The 23,571-nt window shown below is 42.8% G+C and overlaps 1 protein-coding gene across 1 annotated transcript in view; it reads left to right on the forward strand.

The window, feature by feature from the left end:
* Positions 1–8,017, forward strand: part of PCED1B (PC-esterase domain containing 1B) — a 259,218-nt gene extending 251,201 nt beyond the window's left edge. The window contains exon 8 of the transcript XR_006550571.2: positions 7,854–8,017. The gene's annotated coding sequence lies outside the window, so the exon portion shown is untranslated. The remainder of the gene's footprint in view (positions 1–7,853) is intronic.
* The last annotated feature ends 15,554 nt before the right edge of the window (positions 8,018–23,571 follow it).

Consider the following 23,571-nt stretch of genomic DNA (forward strand, 5'->3'; position numbering starts at 1 on the left):
TTGAAATCCTTGTCAGATAATTCGACGTCTCTGACATCTTGGTGTTGGTATCTATCGATTTGTCTTTTTTCATTTAGTTTGAGCTCTTCCTTGTTCTTGGTGTGATGAGCGGTTTTTAAAGTTGAATCCAGGACATATGGGGCCTTCTGTGAGGAGCTCTTGTTGTCGTTGCTTCATCTCTAAGTCTTGTCCAAATCATTTGCATCCCTAGGGACCATAACCCACCAGGCTCCTCTGTCCATGGAATTCTTCAGGCCAGAATACTGGAGTGAGTCGCCATTTCCTTCTCCAGGGGATCTTCCCAACCCAGGGATGGAACCCACGTCTCCTGCGTTGGCAGGGGGTTCTTTACCACTGAGTGACCAGGGAAGCCTCTGTTAGGAGACTCTGATCTTTTTTAAGCCTTCCTTGTCTCTGGCTTCCTGTAACATCACTTTGTCTGGGCGGGGGCGGTGGGGGAGCAGGGACCACCTCTTCACTGTCAGGTGGGGGTAGAAGCACAGGTTTCCACTTGGCCGTCGGGGACCCCTGAGGTGGGACTCCTCTTTACTGCTGGGCGTGGGTGGGAGTTTGGCTCTGCACTAGGCCAGTGGTGCTGTTACCTCTCTGGGTGGACAGCTTGGAGGTCTTCATGACTGCTCCTCTCACAGCCTCACTGACATGTTGTTGCAGACGTAAGAGGACCTCACTACCGCCAGGCAGTGGGGGAAATCCTGACACCCTATTAGACCTCCTTTGACACTTTCCCAGGGGTGGGGAAAGGGGAAGGGCACCACATTCGTGACAGATGGCTTTCTGCTGATCTCCACTGGCAGCACGGGAGGAGGCCTCATTATCTCCCAGGGCTATGGATGAATGTCCTGGCTCTCTATTCTGCCTTTCCGGACACGATCGTGGCAAAGAGAATGGGGCTCCTGTTATAAGCCTCACAAGGGCGGGGATCTAGTCTCGCCACTGGCAAGGGTGGAAATGGGGCCACAGATTTGCTATAGTGGTTGGCTGGAGAAGAGCAGTTACTGTCTAAGAGGTTTCTGTCTTGCTAGGCTGCTCCTTTGGCTGGAGAGAGCAGGCGTCTGCTGGGGCTTCTTTCGTCCATGCTCATTGGCATTTCCAAGTTGCCAGCTTCTTCAGCTCCAAGTCTGAGATACATGAGGCAAAAAAGAAAATACAGGGAACTCATGATCATACGGTTCCTTGGATTCTGAGTCCCTTGTCAGCCTGCCTTCTCTCCATCCCTCTGAGCCTTCCTGTTTTTGGTTTATGTAATGTACAAGGCTTTCAATTGCACTTAGTGGGAGGAACAGGGAAAGCTACATCTACTTATTCCATTTTCCCATTTGTGGAAGTTTTTACAAATGATTTAAATACAGATGACAACAGTACCTGCCTCCACATCCCTCCAAGGACTTCTGTAAGATTTTAGTGAGTTAACTGGACATTTGGAACCATCTCTGGCATGGCAGGCTAAAGTCCATGGGGTCACAAAGAGTTGGACATGACTGAGTGACTGAGCCCACACACTGGAATACATTAAGCCTTATGTAAGTGTTAGCTCTTATAGCAACAATTAGATAAACAATTTAATGTGGCTGTTCAAAGGACGGATTCTGGTATCAGGGTGCCAGGTTAAAACCCCAGGTCTTATATTTAATAAATGTGTTAACTCTTTGGGAAATTACTTAACCTCTCTGTGCCTAAACTTCCCCACCATAAATGGCCATATTAACAGCTTCTTCTTCATACAGTTGTTTTGAGAATTAAAATAGTCAATATATCTAAAACATTTAGACAATTGCCCAACACAAAATAAGTTTTATTTAAGTATTAGATAATACTCTTCTAGGGCTTCCCTGGTAGCTCAGCTGGTAAAGGATCTGCCTGCAATGCAAGAGACTCCAGTTAAATTCCTGGGTTGGGAAGATCCCCTGGAGAAGGGATAGGCTACCCACTACAGTATTCTTGCCTGGAGAATTCCTTGGACAGAGAAGCCTGGTGGGCTACCATCCACAGGGTCGCAAAGAGTCTGACATGGCTAAGCACAGCACATTACTCTTTTAAGCTAAAGTACTTTATTTTTCTCCTCAAAACACCCCATAATATAAGTAGTGAAGCATCATTATCTCCATTTTAAATAAAGAAACAGAAGCTCCGAGCCATGCAGTGACCTGCCCAGGGTCACAGAGCCAGCCTCAGCCCTAGGTCTTCTGACATAAAGTCCAAGGCTCCTGCTATCATGTAACACTGAGTCGACGCTGGGTTAGGAATACAAGGAGAAGACCAACATTTGAGCTTGGACACCAGGGCAGACAGCAAATTCAGAAACCAAACTGGGGCCAGCAGGGCAGCAGGAGGATGGAAACAGGATGGCAAGAGAGACAGGAAAGAGTGTGATTGTTGGGCTAGGTCTATGTCAAGAAATTGGTGTTGAAGAAACCACCGAGATTATTCCCAATGAGAGACTTCTACCCCAGAGGGTATTCCATCAACCTCACCTGTTGGCAAGGCAGGGCAGGGTTCCCTAATGGCTTACCACGCCTGTTCCACGGCAGTCAAACGCTCTTCAGGGAGAGCCTAGTTCCAAGAAAACAGAGGCTGTGCCTTCTTCAGTTCAGAGTGTCCTCAGGTCTCCCTACTCAAGGGTTCCCACTGACCCCCACCCAGTCCACTGTCTGTATACTTCTGAGCCGGTCCAAGTCCAGCTGGAACTTCAGTGCCTGCATCAAGAGCCACCAAGCGGTTCTGGGGACACCAGCCCAAACTGAACTTGCCCTTTCCAAAACCCTGAGCCATGACCATTTCTGCCCTTTATTTTCAGATGTGTCTAATTAAACACCATTCAATGTCTACTGTTACATTTTTCCTGATGTGTTTCAAATGTCTGAATTTTGTGTAACCACCAAGAGTGTGGTTCTCCAGGGCCGTGGCTACATCACACAGGTTTTGGTTTTGTCCTATGATCTCAAGGCATTCGATACAGAACATGATACTCTGTAGTGAGTCAATTTATACTAACTTTGAAAGAAAAGGTCACAGCCAAGCAGAGCTGCCCCTATGTGGGGTATACGGGGTCCCAGTCTTCTTTGTTTTTTGAAAGGCTCTGTCTAACTAAACACTGTGATTAAAATATGTTTTACAAAACATGTGGGCACCTGGAAAGTATAGTGATTCATTGATGAAGATTCAGAATAATGGATAGAAAGAAGTGGAAGAGATATTTTGATATGTATTTATCATCCAGTTGTGGCAAATGTCCAAGGACCTTCTTTTTCTGTCTAGGTCCCGAGATCTTCTTTCTCTTCATGGTCTTTATCATCAACTGTGCTATTCTTGGATAATTTCATATTTTCCTCCTCCCCCCAAAAAACTTAAATGAAGAGTACATCATTTGAAATGCTGGGCTGGATGACTCACAAGCTGGAATCAAGATTGCCAGGAGAAATATCAACAAGCTCAGATATGCAGATGATACCACTCTAATGGCAGAAAGAGAAGAGAATCTGAAGAGCTTCTTGATAACAGTGAAAGAGGAGGGTGGAAAAAGCTGACTTAAAATCAACATTCAAAAAACAAAGATCATGGTATCCAGTCCCATCACTTCATCACAAGTAGATGGGGAAAAAATAGAAACAGTGGCAGATTTTATTTTCTCGGACTCCAAAATCACTGTGGATGGTGATTGCAGCCAGGAAATTGAAAGACACTTGTTACTTGGTAGAAAAGCTATGACAAACCTTGACAACATATTAAAAAACAGGAAAGAAAAAAAAAAATGCAGAGACATCACATTGCCAACAATGGTCCATATAGTCAAAGCTATGGTTTTTCCAGTAGTCATGTATGGATGTGAGAGTTGGACCATAAAGAAGGCTGACTGCTGAAGAATTGATTCTTTTGAATTGTGGTGCTGGAGAAGACTCTTGAGAATCGTTGTACAAAAAGGAGATCAAACCAGTCAATCCTAAAGGAAATCAACCCGGAATATTCATTGGAAGGACTTATGCTGAAGCTGAAGCTCCAATACTTTGGCCACTTGAGGCAAAGAGCAGATTCATTGGAAAAGACCCTGATGCTGGGAAAGGTTGAAGGCAGGAGGAGAAGGGGATGACGGAGGATGAGACGGTTGGATGGTATCACCAAATAAATGGACATGAGTTTGAGCAAACTCTAGAAGATAGTGAAGGACAGGGAAGCCTGGCATGTTGCAGTCTCAAAGAGTAGGACACAACTTAGCAAGTGAACATCAAAAAATAATGTAGCATGGTATTATTACTCACAATGTCATCACTCTCTGAAACACGTTTGTATTGACACCAAAGAGATCTCCTCACCCCTGCATGTATTTAGTGCTGTTTGTTTGTAACATTTATGTATGGTACTGGCTCATCGGTCATGTAGCCTGTGAGTACTGGTTTCCAAGGACTCTCTCAAAAGTAATAACTGTGCTCCACTGATGACAACCACAGAAGCAAATCTCATCCAGAGAATGTGAGCAACAATCTACTTGGGGGTCATATCAAGTTTACAGAGTGGAATTTTATAGGATAAAGGGAGAACAACTTGTCTTCCAATTCTGTTTTCTCTTTCACTACATTCCCATAATGTGACTTCTTTCCCTGTTGACCCCACCCCTACCTTCCACCCATTGCCACCAGCCAGCAGGGTAGGTGAGGGGCCTGTGGGTAAAGTTAGTAAAACTGCAAGAAATGTTCTCCCTTTATCCCAGGGGATCATGAAGCCACCAAATTCCCTGGGGGCAAAGGAGAATCCAAATCAGAAGGGCCAGTCAGTGTTCTAAAGCAATGATCTGAAAGCCTTCAGAGCAGATAGGCTTGGCCACCACAGAGGCCTGCCCAGCTGGGCAAGGAACTTACAGAGGGATAGGGTTACCCAGCAGTGAAAGGTCCACAGGGTAAGAGATGCCTGCAGCCTCCCGCTGCCCCTGGGTGTTGATCGGAGGAAGCCACAGTCAGGACAGGCACAGGGAAGCACTGATGCTGCTTGAGCTCAAGTCTAAAGCTGGGGGTGGGGGATGCCACTCTGTCCTGGCATCCCAGAGGCCTGATCATCTCTTGTATCCAGTGTGAGTAAGCCATCTCACATCAGAGTGTCAGCCCCTTTGGGAGGGGTCACAATCTCATGAAAGAAATATTTCACCAGCCTGCAAAAGCGGTCAGCTCAGAAGTCCACCCTCCTGGAAGCAGTCCAGGTCATGGTCAGGGACTATGCCTCCAAGAGCATGAGTCCTGGAGCACCTTGAAGCTAGTGGGGACATCACACACAGGGTCGAGGGTTAAAGAGTGCCTTGAAGGATGGAGACTGATAGACCTTTGTCCAGGTTGGAAATGTTCCACCCAAGTGGCACTGCCAGTCCCGGTGGGTCCCAGGACTCCCCAGAAACATTAAAACTTTTGAGGAAAGCCCTGCATTCCTGAGATGGCCCAGGGCAGCCAGAGTGAAAGATTTTCCTGAAGCTGAGCCTTCCTGTGCTCCTGTTCATCCCAAGACCAGTAGCCGGTGTGGGGAGAGGGTTGGTCAATGTGCCAGGTGGCCCCAGGCATGGGCACCAAACACTTGTAGAACTCTGTACTCTGGATCTGTTTCAGCACAAAGTACTGGTTCTCCTTTTTTTCCTATTTGGAAGCTCACATCATTGAGCACTGCCTTTCAGATGAATTTCAAACCTTACCTTTTTAATTCTTTGAAAGGAACAATTATAGTGAAGTAGTTCGCAGGACAACCTACCAAAAAACAAACAAAAAGAACATGTTACTGTTTTTTTCACATTAATAAGTGTTAAATAGCATTGTGTTTTTCTTTCTTTCCTCATGTGGGAACTTTCAACTATACCTGGTATTTTGAGCCACATGCATGCATAAGAGTTTGTAAAAACTAAGAGGCAAAAAAGAGGTGGCGGGGGGAACATTTTACAGGTCTTGAAAGTATAAATTTTTAAAAATCACTAGAATTATCCCACTAAATTATATCATTGGTCAGTCAGTCAGTTCAGTTTCTCAGTCGTGTCTGACTCTTCGCGACCCCATGAACTGCAGCACGCCAGGCCTCCCTGTCCATCAGCAACTATGGAATTCACCCAAACTCACTTCCATTGGGACGGTGATGTCATCCAACCTTCTCATCCTCTGTCATCCCCTTCTCCTCCTGCCCTCAATCTTTCCCAGCATCAGGGTCTTTTCAACTGAGTCAGCTCTTCTCATCAGATGGCCAAAGTATTGGAGTTTCAGCTTCAATGTCGGTCCTTCCAATGAACACCCAGGACTGATCTCCTTTAGGATGGACTGGTTGGATCTCCTTGAAGTCCAAGGGACTCTCAAGAGTCTTCACCAACACCACAGTTCAAAATCATTAATTCTTCGGCACTCAGCTTTCTTTATAGTCCAGCTCCCACATCCATAGGTGACCACTGGAAAAACCATAGCCTTGACCAGATGGACCTTTCTTGGCAAAGTTATGCCTCTGGTTTTTAATATGCTGTCTAGGTTGGTCATAACTTTCCTTCCAAGGAGTAAGCGTCTTTTAATTTCATGGCTGCAATCACCATCTGCAGTGATTTTGGAGCCCCCCAAAAATAAAGTCTGACACTGTTTCCACTGTTTCCCCATTTATTTCCCATGAAGTGATGGGACCAGATGCCATGATCTTCGTTTTCTGAATGCTGAGCTTTAAGCCAACTTTTTCACGCTCTTCTTTCACTTTCATCAAGAGGCTCTTTGGTTCTTCTTCACTCTTTGCCCTGAGGGTGGTGTCATCTGCATATCTGAGGTTATTGATATTTCTCCTGGCAATCTTGATTCCAGCTTGTGCTTCCTCTAGCCCAGCATTTCTCATGATGTACTCTGCATAGAAGTTAAATAAGCAGGGTGACAATATACAGCCTTGACATACTCCTTTTCCTATTTGGAACCAGTCTGTTGTTCCATGTCCAGTTCTAACTTGCTTCTTGACCTGCATATAGGTTTCTCAAGAGGCAGGTCAGGTGGTCTGGTATTCCCATCTCTTTCAGAACTTTCCACAGTTTATGGTGATTCACACAGTCAAAGGCATTGGCATAGTCAATAAAGCAGAAATAGATATTTTTCTGGAACTCTCTTGCTTTTTCGATGATCCAGTGAACGCTGGCAATTTGATCTCTGGTTCCTCTGCCTTTTCTAAAACCAGCTTAAACATCTGGAAGTTCACGGTTCACGTATTGCTGAAGCCTGGCTGGGAGAATTTTGAGCGTTACTTTACTAGCGTGTGAGACGAGTGCAATTGTAGCATTCATTAAAATCTCCCAACAAACCTGTCATTGATACGATCCATTATTATCCATTTGTTATTGAATCTCATTGCTCGCCAGCACCTTCACCACTCAGATTACAACCACTAGTACTATTTTTTAGTTTTGTCAAAGGGATGTTGTCAAATGTGTGTATTTCTGATTACCTGAAATCAGCTAAAGCAATGGGCATGTCGATCAATACAGAATAAGGGGTTAGTTTTTAGCTTAAAACAGTCTTTGGGACTCTTCCCTGAGGATCCAGGGGTTAAGAATCTGCCTGCCAATGCAGCAGGTACAGGTTTGATCCTTGGTTCAGAAGGACCCCACATGCTTCTGGACAACTACATGTTGTAAACCCTTGCACTACAGCTGTTGAGGTCTTCCCTGGTAGCTCAGTAGGTAGAGTTTGCCTGCATCACGGGAGACCTGGGTTCAATCCCTGGGTCAAGAAGATCCCCTGGAGAAGGAAATGGCAACCCACTCCAGTATTCTTGCCTGGAGAATTCCATGGACAGAGAAGCCTGGTGGGCAAGAATTGGACATGACTGAGTGACTAATGCTTTCACTTTCACAGCTATTGAGCCTGCACACCTGTGTGCTCTGCAACACGAAAAGTCACCTTAATGAGAAGCTCACACACTGCAACTAAAGAGTAGTCCCTGCTCCCTGCAAGTAGAGAAAACCCACATGCAGCAACAAAGACCCAGTGTAACCAAAAGCAAACAAATAAAATAAAAATTAAAAAAAAACTCTATCTTTGAAGGCCTTGGTTGACACTAAGTAAACTTTATTCATATTTGCCCCTGTTTTCCTTTCTAAATAGACTATGTTCCTCCATTTAGAAAACAGAATTCCTAACTCTGATGGCAGTTTAGGCACAGCTTCTAACAATTAACCTCACAATATACAGTATGGCTGATATTTAATATAAATAAGCTCTTAGAAACTAATGTTTACTGTGAGCCCCCTGTTGTTCTGGGTAGCTCTCTCCTGTTATTGCATTTAACCAATTGAGCAACTATTCTAATGTTGATTCACAGTTTGATGTTTCCTTCTTTCTTTTTTTTCATGGCTACACTGAAAGGCATGTGAGATCTTGGTTCTCCAACCAGGTATTGAAAACTTCCCTGCAGTGGAAGCGCAGTTCTAACCACTGGACCACCAGGGACTTCCTTTAAAATAATTTTTAAATTGTTAATGCTATCTCTTCCCTAAAAAGAAGTTGAGCTCAAAAATCTAATATGCTATGACATCCTAATGTGATTGATAACTAAGATTGTAAGGAACAATACATTATTGGATTTTCATACTATCATAGAGGTACTATGTCACTATATCATTGGAGTAGGAAATGGCAACCCATTCCACTATTCTTGCCTGGAAAATTCCACGGACAGAGAAGCCTGGCAGGCTACAATCCATGGGGTCTCAAAGAGTCGAACACAACTGAGTACACACACACACACACACACTCTATATCATTAGAGATTAAAGTTTCATGTTAGCATATTATCATCATAACTAAGAAAAATATGTAAATGAGTGTCTTCTTATATAAGGAACATAACCCTGAAAAAAATCTCTAGGGAAAAGGGCTGCAACTGAGTTAATTTATTAGCTTCATAAACCATATTGAATATGCTATTATTGGCTAGCTAAAAAACGATACTTCATTTAGTGATCAAACACACAAACACCCAAACAAACAAAATCAGGAATCTGCATGACAAATTGGCTTCCCTGGTGACTCAGATGGTAAAGAATCTGCCTGCAGTGCAGGAGACCCAGGTTCAATCCCTGGGTCGGGAAGATGCCCTAGGGAAGGAAATGGCAACCCACTCCAGTATTCTTGCCTGGAGAATTCCATGGACAGAGGAGCCTTGCAGGCTACAGTTCATGGGGTCACAAAGAGTCAGACTCGACTGAACAACTATCACTCATCACTCACTCATGACCAATTGCTTAATCATAAGTAATGCTTTGAAAGTGTGAAAGTGTTAGTCACTCAGTCAAGTCCGACTCTTTGGGATTTCCCAGACAAGAATACTGGAGTGGGTTGCCATTTCCTTTTCCAGGGGATCTTCCCAACCCAGGGATCAAAACTCGGATCTCCTGCATTTCAGGAAGATTCTTTACCACCTAAGCCACCAGGGAAGCCCCATACTTTAAAAGACTTAGCATGTACTTTGACCATGGAAAATTCCAGTAACTTATTCAAGTGAAATTACCCTGCTACTAGTCTGAACTATTTTAGAGTCCCAGAGATGGCAGGTTTAGAAAGATACTCATCACCTATTCATCAAATACCACCCTCGCACTGCCACTTGGTGTGTGATTCTGGATGCCTGGAGGCTCATCCTGGAGGCCCCTCCCATCCACAACCAGATCCTTCTCTGAATGCAGAGCCACTAAGAAATACAGCAGATGAGCAAACACCAAAGATTTCATCCAAATCATTTGTAACAAGTCTAGTAAACATTCACATTAAAGAAATGTCACATTCAGTGTTGGGTGTGAATGATGCAACACTCATAATGCTGTAAAAAATTAACAAATGTAACTTGGCTTCTTTGATTTGAAAGTTTGGGGGGCATATAAGTAGAAGCAAAATTTATTATTTGGTGCCTTTGCCCTTGTAGCCCAGGGGTGAACAAATAAAGCTTTATTGGAACACAGCCAAACCCATTCTCTTACCTATTGTCTAAGGCTGCTCTCAGGCTCCAATGGCTGCAACAGAGACCATGAGAACTGCAACATCAAACACAGTTACTCTTTAGTTAGGCGTTTACAGAAAGACTGTCCAGCTCTGCTGCAGGCAGTTAGTTGGGATACTTTGGCGAATAAGCAAAGAAAAAATGTAGCAAGAAAAAAAATACAATCTCCATCCTTAAAATATCTACCCAAAGAAATCATTTGTCTTCAGTAAGGTAGTTTCCTAGCATAGCAACCATTTATTAGCCTTACAGTTGCTTTCCCCTTAACCTCAGGCTGTTCACTAGTTCTTCCAAATACTTAATGTCATCACAGTGACACATTCACCAGCCATGGGCAACATCCTACTCTGGGCCAGAGGTTGACTTCAGTTCTGCATTATTCTTGCTTCATTTAAAGAGCCAGACCTAATTTTGTTAAAGCTAAGGAAGTCCCAGGACGTCATCAATGGTTAGAGGAACAACCTCTCTCTGGGAACCACATGGTTATTTTAAAGAGCAGTTCATGTAATGGATCTATAAGTTTATTTTCTGTTATTGGAACATGGCATTGGTCTGTGTTTTAAAATGGATTTCTAGAACTTCCCAGGTCTGCTTGCTAATGCAGGAGACACGGATTCGATCTGTGATCTAGGAGGATTCTAAATACCACAAAGCAATTAGGCCCATGAGCCACAACTTCTGAAGCCTGTGTGCTTAGAGTCCATGCTCTGCAACAGCAGAAGCCACAGCGATGAGAAGACTGTGTACTGCAGCGAAAGAATAGCTTCCACTAGCTGCAATTATAGAAAGCCCACACCAAGCAATGAAAACCCAGTGCAAACAAAAAAATTTTTTAATGAGTAAATAAATAAAAATGTATTTTTATTTCTTTAACAAATGTCTTTACAAGTACTTGAGGTACAATTCTGTGATTTTTCTAGAAAAAAAAAAATTGACACACATTGGCAGGAATGGTGAATAAACAAAGAGTACATATCAGAGTGGGAAGAGCATGTCCTTTGGAGGCAGAGGGACTGGGTTCAACTCTCAGATTTTCCTCCTCCGACTAGTGTGTGGTATGGCCCTAACAGAAGCAGAAGATATTAAGAAGAGGTGGCAAGAATACACAGAAGAACCCTACAAAAAAGATCTTCATGACCCAGATAATCACAATGGTGTGATCACTCACCTAGAGCCAGACATCCTGGAATGTGAAGTCAGGTGGGCCTTAGAAAGTATCACTACGAACAAAGCTAGTGGAGGTGATGGAATTCCAGTTAAGCTATTTCAAATCCTGAAAGATGATGCTGTGAAAGTGCTGCACTCAATATGCAAGCAAATTTGGAAAACTCAGCAGTGGCCACAGGACTGGAAAAGGTCAGTTTTCATTCAAATCCCAAAGAAAGGCAATGCCTTTCTTTGAGATTCCTCAAACTACCACACAATTGCACTCATCTCACATGCTAGTAAAGTAATGCTCAAAATTCTCCAAGCCAGGTTTCAGCAATATGTGAACCGTGAACTTCCAGATGTTCAAGCTGGTTTTAGAAAAGGCAGAGGAACCAGAGATCAAATTGCCAACATCCACTGGATCCTCGAAAAAGCAAGAGAGTTCCAGAAAAACATCTATTTCTGCTTTATTGACTATGCCAACACCTTTGCCTGTGTGGATCACAATAAACTGTGGAAAATTCTGAAAGAGATGGGAATGCCAGACCACCTGACCTGCCTCTTGAGAAATTTGTATGCAGGTCAGGAAGCAAGAGTTAGAACTGGACATGGAACAACAGACTGGTTCCAAATAGGAAAAGGAGTTCGTCAAGGCTGTATATTGTCACCCTCTTATTTAATTTATATGCAGAGTACATCATGAGAAATGCTGGGCTAGAGGAAGCACAAGCTGGAATCAAGATTGCTGGGAGAAATATCAATAACCTCAGATATGCAGATGACACCAGCCTTATGGCAGAAAGTGAAGAGGAACTAAAAAGCCTCTTGATGAAAGTGAAAGTGGAGAGTGAAAAAGTTGGCTTAAAGCTCAGCATTCAGAAAACGAAGATCATGGCATCTGGTCCCATCACTTCATGGCAAATAGATGGGGAAACAGTGGAAACAGTGTCAGACTTTATTTTTTTGGGCTCCAAAATCACTGTAGATGGTGATTGCAGCCATGATATTAAAAGACGCTTACTCCTTGGAAGGAAAGTTATGACCAACTTCAGTTCAGTTCAGTTCAGTTCAGTTCAGTCGCTCAGTCATGTCTGACTCTTTGCCACCCCATGAATCCCAGCACGCCAGGCCTTCCTGTCCATCACCAACTCCCGGAGTTCACTCAAACTCACGTCCATTGAGTCGGTGATGCCATCCAGCCATCTCATCCTCTGTCGTCCCCTTTTCCTCCTGCCCCCAATCCCTCCCAGCATCAGAGTCTTTTCCAATGAGTCAACTCTTTGCATGAGGTGGCCAAAGTACTGGAGTTTCAGCTTTAGCATCATTCTTAGATAGCATATTAAAAAGCAGAGACATTACTTTGCCAACAAAGGTCCATCTAGTCAAGGCTTTGGTTTTTCCAGTGGTCATGTATGGATGTGAGAGTTGGACTGTGAAGAAAGCTTTGTGCCGAAGAATTGATGCTTTTAAACTGTGGTGTTGGAGAAGACTCTTCAGAGTCCCTTGGACTACAGGAGATCCAACCAGTCCATCCTAAAGGAGATCCAGTCCTGGGTGTTCATTGGAAGGACTGATGCTGAAGCTGAAACTCCAGTACTTTGGCCACCTGATGCCAAGAGTTGACTCATTGGAAAAGACCCTGATGCTGGGAGGGATTGGAGGCAGGAGGAAAAGGGGATGACAGAGGATGAGATGGCTGGATGGCATCACCGACTCGATGCACATGAGTTTGGGCAAACTCCGGGAGTTGGTGATGGACAGGGAGGCCTGGCGTGCTGTGATTTATGGGGTCGCAAAGAGTCAGACATGACTGAGCGATTGAACTGAACTGAACTGAACTTGTGTGTGACGGCCCTCTGAACCTCAGTTTCCTATCCTTAACATTGAAATAATTCCTACATCATACATACATAGGATTGTAGTAAGGATTTTAAATAATGCATTTAAAATGCAGAATCAGAGCCCAACACACAGCAGATTTCCAAGTGGTAATTTAGTGAATTGGAGTTGAAAGTGAAAGTGTTAGTCACTGAGTTGTGTCTGACTCTTTGTGACCCCATGGACTGTAGCCCACCAGGTTCCTCTGTCCATGGAATTCTTGGGGCAAGAATACTGGAGTAGGTGGCCATTCTCTTCTCCAGGAGATCCTCTGGACCCAGGGTTTGAACCTGGGTTTCCTGCATTGCAGGCAGATTCTCTACCTGGGAGTTACATGGATACTATAGTTTGGATATTTGTTCCTCTCACTCCCCAGATTCATATGTTGAAATCCTAATGTCCTATGTGTTGGTGTTTGGGAGGTGGGACCTTTGGAAGGTGCTTAGGTGATGAAGGCCGACCTCTGTTGAATGGAGTTAATGTACTTATAAGAGACCCCACGGGTCTCTGTGGCCCCTTTCCCCACGTCAGGAAGATGTCAGCTACCCAGAAGAGGCTGTGCTTGTACCTGGTCTCAGACTTCCAGCCTCCAGAACTGTGAGAAATAAATTGCTACGGTTTATAAGCCTCCCAGTCAGTGGTATTTTGATTTAGCATCTCAAATGAACTAAGACAGTGGACATAATCATTTTTCTTTTCAAATTTATTTGTGGTTTAATCAGCTTTTCCTAGAGGTAAACAAGATTCTTAAAAGCAGTGATTCAGGTAAACTTCAATAAATTTAGGAAGCTATACCTTTCCTGTAAACAGTAGTTTCAAAAAAAGTTTCTAATTGTAACTACAAAGAGGATATGGAGACAAGGGAAACCAGCAGTTTCAAGGGTGCCCAGGCATAAGCCTGGTGTCAAGACATTCCTCAGACCCTTGCCTCTCTCCTGCAGTGCTCACAGATGCTTGCCATTGGAAGCATAGCATCCAGAGAATGAGCGTTTGGGTGAATCCTTGCAAATCTTCCATCCAGACAGGAAAGACAATAGCCATCCTTGTGAAGATGATACAAGGCTGTGTAATACAGTCAGTCCTTTGTGGGGTATGGTGCTAGTAAAGCATGAACCGCAAGTTCAGAAATCTGAACTGCAGATCCACTTCTGCAATTAACCAGCTGTGTGACTTCAGCCAGGGCACTCAGTGATTCTGAATCCCAGTGGCCTTTACAGAGATAAAGGAGATCTCTGTGGTCCTTTCAGGTCAATAAAGTCTTCTCCATCTGTGCAATGTAGTATATACAAGGACTTTGATGGAACAGGTGACTGGTTCTATGCAAACCTAAAATATTTGCTTTCTCTGATTTCGGACAAGTTTCTCAGACATCTATTCCTAAGGAATCCCACATTTGCTATTTTCTGAATAGCTAAAATTGGGCCCCTGCAATTATGTGGTTTTCAGAGGTACTTACTGAACACAGTACATTGGTAGTCCCCTGCTGGCTTGTACTGGTTATCTCCGCCCTATGTAAGGACTCATAAACAACCACTCAGTCACCCGTTGTAGAATCTTGCTTGAGGCTGGTGTCAGTCTGACTGGTTTGCTCTTTACAGAAATGACTTTTCTCTCCTCTTTGAAAACTAGGACCATGTTGGCCAATGTCTGGTCATTTGCTTATGTGCTTTCCACTGAGCACTGCTCTGGATTATAAAGATGGTGTTTCTGCCAACCATGCTTTCCAGGCCTTCTAGTTCCCTGGCTTCCCATTGGATTCAAGCAATGGGGGCTACTGGGGAGAACTGGCAGGTAAGAAGGGAGACGTGACTTTCCCCTTGTTGGGTGTCAGTTTGGGATGTAAGTGGCAGCAGATACAGCAGCCGTGTGACCAGCACGGTGATGGGGTGGTGACCCCAGCTGGCAGCAGTGTCTCAGGGCCCGCAGGCCAGCCCTGGAGTTTCTGCTCCTGACTTCAAGTCACAGTGGCGCTATTTCAGAGAGAAATTTGTTTCCTGCAGTTTCTAATCTTTCAGTAACCTAATTCTTTTTTCTTGCTCTTTCAGCCTTTCCAATATCCTCATAACCAATTTTTGTGTTAAGTTCCCTCCTTTTGAAATACCTAAATACCTCCTTTTCCTAAATGGACCTTGACCAATACTATATACACTTTTTCAGAGCTTGAATCCTTAAGCTAATTTAAAGCTACTCTATGATCTTTATTTTGAAACCCAGAGCTTTAAAAATCTGGATACACCCAGCTGCTCATTTCATAGACTCAAACCAACAGAATGTAAGGGGGAGAAAAATTGTTCTTCTCAAACTCCAATAAACTTCAAGAAAGGATCTAAATCAGTTAATGTATTGAAAAGTGTTCATAATAGCTGCTCATCATCTGTTGTTTGACAATGTACTGGTTATGAAAATATTTTATCATGACAATACTGACTGTGATGAAATTTATTCTACAAACAACTTTCTTCAGAGCATTTTTTTTTCTTAATCTTTGGATTATACAAAACCACCTGATAAAAATAGGCACTATAATTCCTGGGCTTTTAGTTTCAAAGTCTGTTTTCCCATCTGTTATCCAAAGTCTAGGTCTACACAGCCAAAGCAAAATGGAAGATTGTGTAATTATCCTTTGACTCAGAGACAAATAAGAATATCAAAGTGGGGAAGGGACATCTGTGCTCCTTTGATTTAATACCTAGTCCAATATATGATTCCTTTGAAATGTCTAATAACCATAGAGTAGATATTTATGCTATATTTGAATACTCTCAGTGATGGGTAAGTCATGACCTTTCCAGTCAATCCATTCATTTGTTGGAGAGCCTGGAGTTCCAGAAATATGTCCCTTTCATTGAGCCCAAGGAATTAGCAGGCATGAAGGTAGCTTCTACTCATGGGTGCTTATTATTCCATTGAGGTTTATAAAGAATAACTACATTCCCTGTTCTGTTTGAAAAGCTCTTTACATCAATGTAAAAAATAGTTATGACATCTCTTTATGGAAACACTGCCAGCTTCTCAGTGGCAGGTCCAGTGACCTGAGGAAGTTCGCAGTGCCAGGAGGATCCTATGACTAAAACAGGAAGGTTTAGCTCTTCTCTGGAAACAATGAACCTGAAAACAAACAGGCTTTCCTTTCCATGTCTGTACAGGTTCCTTCAGAAGCACAGCGCTACCCCTTTCAGACGAGGTCTTAACCGAAGTGAGGTTGTCGTCAGATACGCTGACTCTAAGGACCCTCCCTTTATCTAGAAACATGAGGACCCTGCATAACCATGAAAAACATACTTCTTTGAGAATGTAACTCAGAAATATTTATTCAACTTATGTCTTGCATATCATTGTGCAAGTGTGATGTTGCTAGTGTGAATGGTAGCCTCAGAGCAAGGTGAAGATGAAAGAGAAATGGCAAGATGTAAATTTTAGGAATTTGGTAGGAATTTCATTTTAAATGGCTTTGTATGCCATGCCTAAAAGTTTGAGTGTTATCCTACAGCAAAGAGGAGCCACTGACAAATATTAAATATGATTGTAGGAAGATTTCACTGGTGGTGGGTGGAGCATGAATTGGTGGGAGAAAAGACTGGTGGAGGGGCAAGTAGTCAGGCAATAATTCAGGAAAGAAAGGATAAATCTGTGGATGATATGGTGTCAGTCAAAGGAAAATGATTTTATGACTGATGGGACGTGGAGAGTAAGAGAGAAGAACACACAGACCATGATTCTCAGGTTTCTGGTTTGGGCAACACTGTAGAGGGTGGAGCCATTGACAAAAGAAAGGAAGGTAAAAGAAATGGCAAGTTTAGGTTACGGGGGTTGATGAATTCTCTTTAGGGCACGGAATAAGGAGCCTTCTGGTTACAGATAGCTGACTTAATGTGTGCATTTACCTTCAAAAATCTCACTAAATGACAATAAGGGAAATTTTAAATCATGTACTCTCCTCAAATACAATTTAGAAGCTGGAAAACATGGATATAAATGTAAATAGGGTGACTCAGATCTGTGAAAACTGAATGCCTAGCTAACTCTGAAAGCCATGCTAGAACACCTAAAAGGCTCAGGAATTTCTCTTAGAGGTTCAACTGGGTGTGAAGGCTAAATGTGGGTCTGAGAGCTGTTTGAAAAGGAGTTCCACACCTAATTCCCCCACCATCTCCCACAGCTGGGAAACAGACCTTCCCAACCACTGTAGGAGGATAAACTAGATATATACTGGATTTATAGTGAGAGGAAAGATCCTGGAGAGAGATACTGGGATTACACAAACATCAACACAGTGAATGGTAAGATGCCTACTGCTTCTCCCTCTATCACCAACCTTTTTCTCCCAATGCTGAAAGCCAGACTTGAGACAGGATGATGTTTTCAGGGGACTCCAATTAGGCCAAGAGATAAGATCTAAACTTACCTTAATGACCTCAGTAAGTAAGTCCCTCCCATTACCCACACACCAAGATTCCAGCCATCCTTTTAGAAAACTATTAACATGAAAGATAGAAATAAAATCATCAAACAGAAGTTGCTTGGAGGTTCAGATTCTACAGCAGCAACAGCAAAAATCTTGAAAACAAACTATCACAGATAAGAGGTGATATTGGATCTACAAGACAAAAACAGGTTGCTGCAAAAAAATAAAAAAAATAAAAACAAAGAGTTCTTGGAAATTAAAAATATGAAAGCTCTATACAAGGATTGGAAGATAAATTGAGAAAAGCAGAGCAAAAAACTAAGAGAAGGAAAAAAGAAAGAAAAATCAGAGGATGAGTTCAAGAGGTCTAATATCTGATTTATAGGAGCTCCAGAAAGATGGAACAGAACTAACAGAAGTGAAGAAATCAAACAATTCAAGAAGACTTCCCAAAGCTGAGCCACACGAATTTCTACATTAAAAAGGCCCACTAAAGGTCAAGCATAATGGATGAAAAATAGACCCATAATAAGGAATCTCATGAAGAAATTGCATGTCAGTTACAAAGAGATAGATAAACAGGTTATATACAAGGAATAAGAGTAAGAATAACTTTGGACTTTTCAACAACAGTGGAAACTGGAAGTTAATGAAACATTTTCATAATTTGAGAGAAAATTATTTCTGACTCAGAGTTCCATATACAGTAAAGCTTTTAAGTGGGAAGATGAGCTAAGGACATTTTCAGACACACAAATCCTCAAACATTTCCTTTTCGTGGTTACTGTTACAGCGATAGCAAGAGGAAGGAGCATGGGAAGATAGGGCAACAGGGGAGCCAAGTGCAGAAAGAGGAGAAGGGAACCTCCAGGATGGTAATGGGAGATCCCAGGATGCAAACTGAGCAGTAGGCTCAGAGAGTGACCTGAACAGATGGAGCAGGTCAGAAGACGCGGGGAGAAAGGACTCCAAGAAGAGGAAATTGATGTATCTGACCATATGGAAAGAACACATACACTTCTAGGGAAGAGACTGGCATCAAACTGATGATAAATTCTGATACAACTTAGCCAATTTTTAAGTGTATTAACTCTAGGGAAAGCAAAAAGATCTGAAAGAAAAAATAATCGTGACATATCATATGGACCACTGGTGAACAGTGATATTTCTTAATAACGAAAATGCTGAATATTGATCTCACCATAAAATTACTTGACTCTGTTATGAAATAGGGAAACAAGAAGTGTACACATGTGTACAGTGTGATGGTGGAGGAGTACTGTACTCAGTCGCTCAGTCGTGTCTGACTCTTTGTGACCCTGTGGACTGTAGCCCACCAGGCTTCTCTGCCCATGGAATTTTCCAAGCAAGAACACTGGAGTGGGGTGCCATTTCCTCCTTCAAGGGATCTTCCCAACCCAGGAATCAAACCTACATCTGCATCTCCTGCATTGGCAGGCAGATTCTTTACCACCAGCGACACCTAGTAGTATTGAAGTGAAAGCGAAAGTGAAAGTCGCTCAGTTGTGTCCGACTCTTTGGGACCCCATGGACGATACAGACCTTGGAATTCTCCAGGCCAGAATACTGGAGTGGGTAGCCTTTCCCTTCTCCGGGGGATCTTCCCAACCCAGGGATCGAACCCAAGACTCCCACTTTGCTGGCAGATTCTTTACCAGCTGAGCCACAAGGGAAGCCCAAGAACATTGGAGTGGGTAGCCTATCCCTTCTCCAGCAGATCTTCCCGACCCAGGAATCAGATCCCAGAAACCCTGGGATTCTTTACCAACTGAGCTATCAGGGAAGCCCACCCAGTAGTATTGAGAAACACTAAATCCACATATTCCGTAAACAAATCATGATCGTGCCCAAAACTTGGAAAGAAAGAAATCATATTAGAAAATTTAGAATTGGAGATACAAATATTCCTTAAAATATGGAAAGAACTGAACATGATTGCTTGGAGAGTAGAAAATGTGGAAAAGAACGAGAAGCTGGTTTCAGAGCTTTTGGGCTGTCTAAAACTATGCACATATATATATATATATTTGGTTTTGGTGATGGTGGTTTAGTCACTAAGTTGTCCAACTCTTGTGATCCCATGGACTCTAGCCTGCCAGGCTCCTCTGTCCTGGGTTGTAATTTCCTTCTCCAGAGGATCTTCTTGACCCAGGAATCAAACCTGGGTCTCCTGCATTGCAGGCAGATTCTTTACTGACTGAACTATGAGGGAAGCTCATATTTGATTTTAATAATCTTTAGAAAAAGAGAATGATAGCATGAAATGAAGACAAAGTATAGAGTAGCACTGTCTAATAGAGTTTTCTTCAATGATGGAAAGTACATCCAATATGGAAGCTACTTGAAATGTGACTAGTGTGACTAAGAACAAATTTTACCATTTTATTAAGTTCTAATTAATGTGCATTTAAATATCCATGTGTGGCTGGTGGCTGCCATATGAGACACTGCAGCTGTACACAATGGCCTGTTTCTAAGACCAACCTTTTTCATTGACCCTTCTTTCTCCTGCTTCATCATTTTTTGAGAGTCCCTTGGACTTCAAGGAGATCCAACCAGTCAATCCTAAAGGAAATCAACCCTGAATATTCATTGGAAGGACTGATGTTGAAGTTGAAGCTACACTACTTTGGCCACTCGATGCGAAGAGCCAACCCATTGGAAAAGACCCTGATGCTGAGAAAGACGGAGGGCAGGAGGAGAAGGGAGTGATAGAGGATGAGATGGTTGGATGGCATCATTGACTCAGTGGACATGAGTTTGAGCAAACTTCAGGAGATAGTGAAGGACAGGAAAGCCTGGTGTGCTGCAGTCCACAGGGTTGCAAAGAGTAGAACATGACAGAGTAACTGAACGACAACAACGAGTGGACTGTTTCCACCAGCCATGCGGAAATGTCACTTATCCACCTTTTTAAGAAGTGCTGCTTTGGCCCCCATCCCTCTGGGACTGTCCATCCCATTTCTTTGTTCCTTTCATAGAAAAACCCTTCAAAGGATTTCTCCATACCTGCACTGTCCTATTCAGCAGCCACTGGCCACATGTGACTATTTAAACTTCAATTAATTAAAATTCAGTAAAATGTACAATTCAGTTCCTGGTTGCTCTTACTGCATTTCAAGTGCTTAATAACCACATGTGGGTTGTGGCTACTGCATTGAACAACAAGTCAGGACATCTCTGTCATTGCAGAAATCTCTGTAGGACAGCACTGGAGGGAGGCGGGGAGTGCAGAGAGAATGGGTATAGTTGTTGGTTATTTGGTAGTTTTGGTGTTGGACAGATAAGACAGTTGTCTTCTGGTTGTTTCTTTTTTCTCGATGGAAAAGGAAGTGAGGTCATCAACTGAGAGTGTGAAAGGAGAGGGGATGTTGCAGGTGTGAGAAGAAAGCAGATGGAACCAAGAAAGCAAAGAAACTTTCCAGAGAGCAGGAGAATACACGGACAACAGAAATAAAGAGTAGCTTCTTCCAAGAAAAATTGGAATCATTCTATTTCATTTTAATATTACTATTCTTCAGTGTTGCTATTGAAAAGTGATTCTAAAATTGGCCAGTGTAGTTGGGCATGGAAGCATGAGCCAATTTTCCAGCTACTCTTCTTCCCTCATCATGACTTTGAAGTCTGACCATGATGAGAAATCTCATTGCCGTGGCTGTGACCACAACCATAACCTACCTACACAGCAGGAAGGAAGGGGAGGTCCCTTCCTGGAGATGTTTTGCTATGATAGGGTATGGGAACTTCCTCAGTCAAGGTTCTGTTGATTTTAAGAAATAGAAACCAATTCAATCAAACTTAGATAAGAAAAAGAGATAACTAGTGTCCTCTGGAATTCACAGGAATGCAGTTGGTCCTCAAAGGGATGTGAACCACAGGTAGCCAAGAGGAGTAGAAAGCTCCAAGGGACTCAGGCAGAAGCATATTTCTCTCTCTTTCCCTTCTCCCCATATACGTATGGCTTCTTATCTCTACTACTGCACAAGAAGCATTTTCTTTCTTTCTTTTTTTTTTTTAATCTGCCTTCTCTACAGAATTCTCAGCAACTTGATGCATGAGAGGTGGCCACTCCCATAATACCCTTAGTTCTCACTACTTCAGAACAAGAAAACATCTGAGATTAACAGAAACATGTCAGTCCCCGCCTCAAACATCCAACTGAATCTGATTAGTGAAATATAAGACAATTGCCTTATGCTGGTTTAAGCATCTCTAACAGGTGACAAGGCCGTCGGTACAGACTTGACTTCAGGAGCTCATTTCCAGGGTATGGGGCAGTCCCAGAACTTCTTGTCAACAAGACTTCCTCTGAGAAGTCTTTACTGTTCTATTACGTTCTCGGTCACACCTGAAATGGGTACTGGGGGTGTTGGGTCTCCGCACAGCTGTACATAGCCACTTCCTGCTCAGGATGGAGGTTGGTGCCTCCGGCCTTTTAGACCAGGTTCATGCTTCTTTGTCACTACTTCATAACTCTTTCAAACGTACAGTAGGTCCGGTCCATCTGCTTTCAGACATTTCCGGGAGCAGGGAATCATTCAATATTCTCTCTGAGGGACTTATGATGTGAGCTTTATGCCTTTGATTTTTTGTCACCAATCCCCTCCAACTCTTCTGTCTCTCTCTCTCTTTCAACACTTAGCCAAACACAACCAGTAACAACCACAGAGAGAACTAAGGTTCTGTTTTCCATCATCTCCTCCCTGAACTACAAGCTCAATAGTGAAATAACCTGCCTTCAAGGTAATCACAAGTAACACCTTTACCAGATGTTTTGGTTCTTCCCAGCCTCTGATATCAGATTCCTTTCTGTTACTACAGATTGCTAAACCGGTATTATAAGGGTTTTTTGTTTTTTGTTTTTTGTTTTCCAGCAGCATATCACTTTGGGTACTAATTTTTATATTGGTCAGGATAGAGTTGTTTGCTCTGTTGTGGTGGTGGTGTTGCTCAGTCACTCAGTGGTGTCCTACTCTTTGGACCCCATGCACTGTAGCCCGCCGGATTCCTCTGTCCATGAGATTTTCCAGACAAGAATACTGGTGTAGCTTGCCATGCCCTCCTCCAGGGGATCTTCCTGACCCAGGGACAAACCAGTGTCTCTTTTGTCTCCTGCATTGGCAGGCGGGTTCTTTATCACTAGTGCCATCTTAACTGTTTTATTGTAGTAGTAATTTACCCTAAGAGTCCCAGTGACCTTAATACAATAAAAGTTATTTCATATGCACCCCAGCTCTGATGGGAGCCAGATGAGTCTCCAGGGCAGCTGCCTCCCACGAGGTGACTGTTATTGAGAAGGTGTCTATTTGGGCTCTGTCACCTCAGTTCATGACCTCAGCTATGGCAACAAGGGAAGAGATCACAGAGAAAATCCAGCTTTTCCCATTGGCTAGAATCATATGGCCCCACTGACTACAAGGGGGCTGGAAATTCAAGTGAGAACATGGGTAACTGTTGACACTAAATGTCTCTTCCATAGTCCACGGAGGCCTCTCTTGAGAGAGCAAAGCTGTAAGATCAAAATAGCGTGGACAGTGGAGCAGTACAGGGAGGACCTATTCTGGAGAGCAGCTGATCTGCACTGAAATTTGTATGAGTGAGAAACAAAGTTTTATAGAATGAATCCACTGAGATTTAGAGATTTAACTATTCTTGCAGCATGGTCCATCTTATCCTGATTAATACAGGGACATTAGAAAAAAAATGGGGTAAATGAAACAACATAGTTTACTTTCCCTGAAGCAACTGTAATTCTAATCCAACTACTAGTAGGATTTTCTGGAGAATCTGACAAAATGATGCAAAGCTGATGTGGAATAATAAAGAAGTGAGAATGGCCAGTACAACCATAAACAGAAAATGAAAGAGAACTGATTTCACCCAACATTAAGACATTTTATACATAGATAAATTATGGGAAAACAGAAAGACATTACAGAGAAAGTACAGGAAATAACAAAGGTGTTAGTGGAGAAGAGAGATCCCACAGAGAGACCCATATCCTTTTGAGAATTTAGAATATAAATACATTGGTATTTTAGGTCAAAGGGAGAATATGAATAATTCAGAAATGTTGTGACAAACAACCCATTAGGAAAAAAGTGCTGAAGTACTTCACTTCTTAT

The sequence above is a fragment of the Bubalus bubalis genome, chromosome 4 (assembly GCF_019923935.1).
Source record: "Bubalus bubalis isolate 160015118507 breed Murrah chromosome 4, NDDB_SH_1, whole genome shotgun sequence".
In the NCBI taxonomy this organism is placed as follows: Eukaryota; Metazoa; Chordata; class Mammalia; order Artiodactyla; family Bovidae; genus Bubalus; species Bubalus bubalis.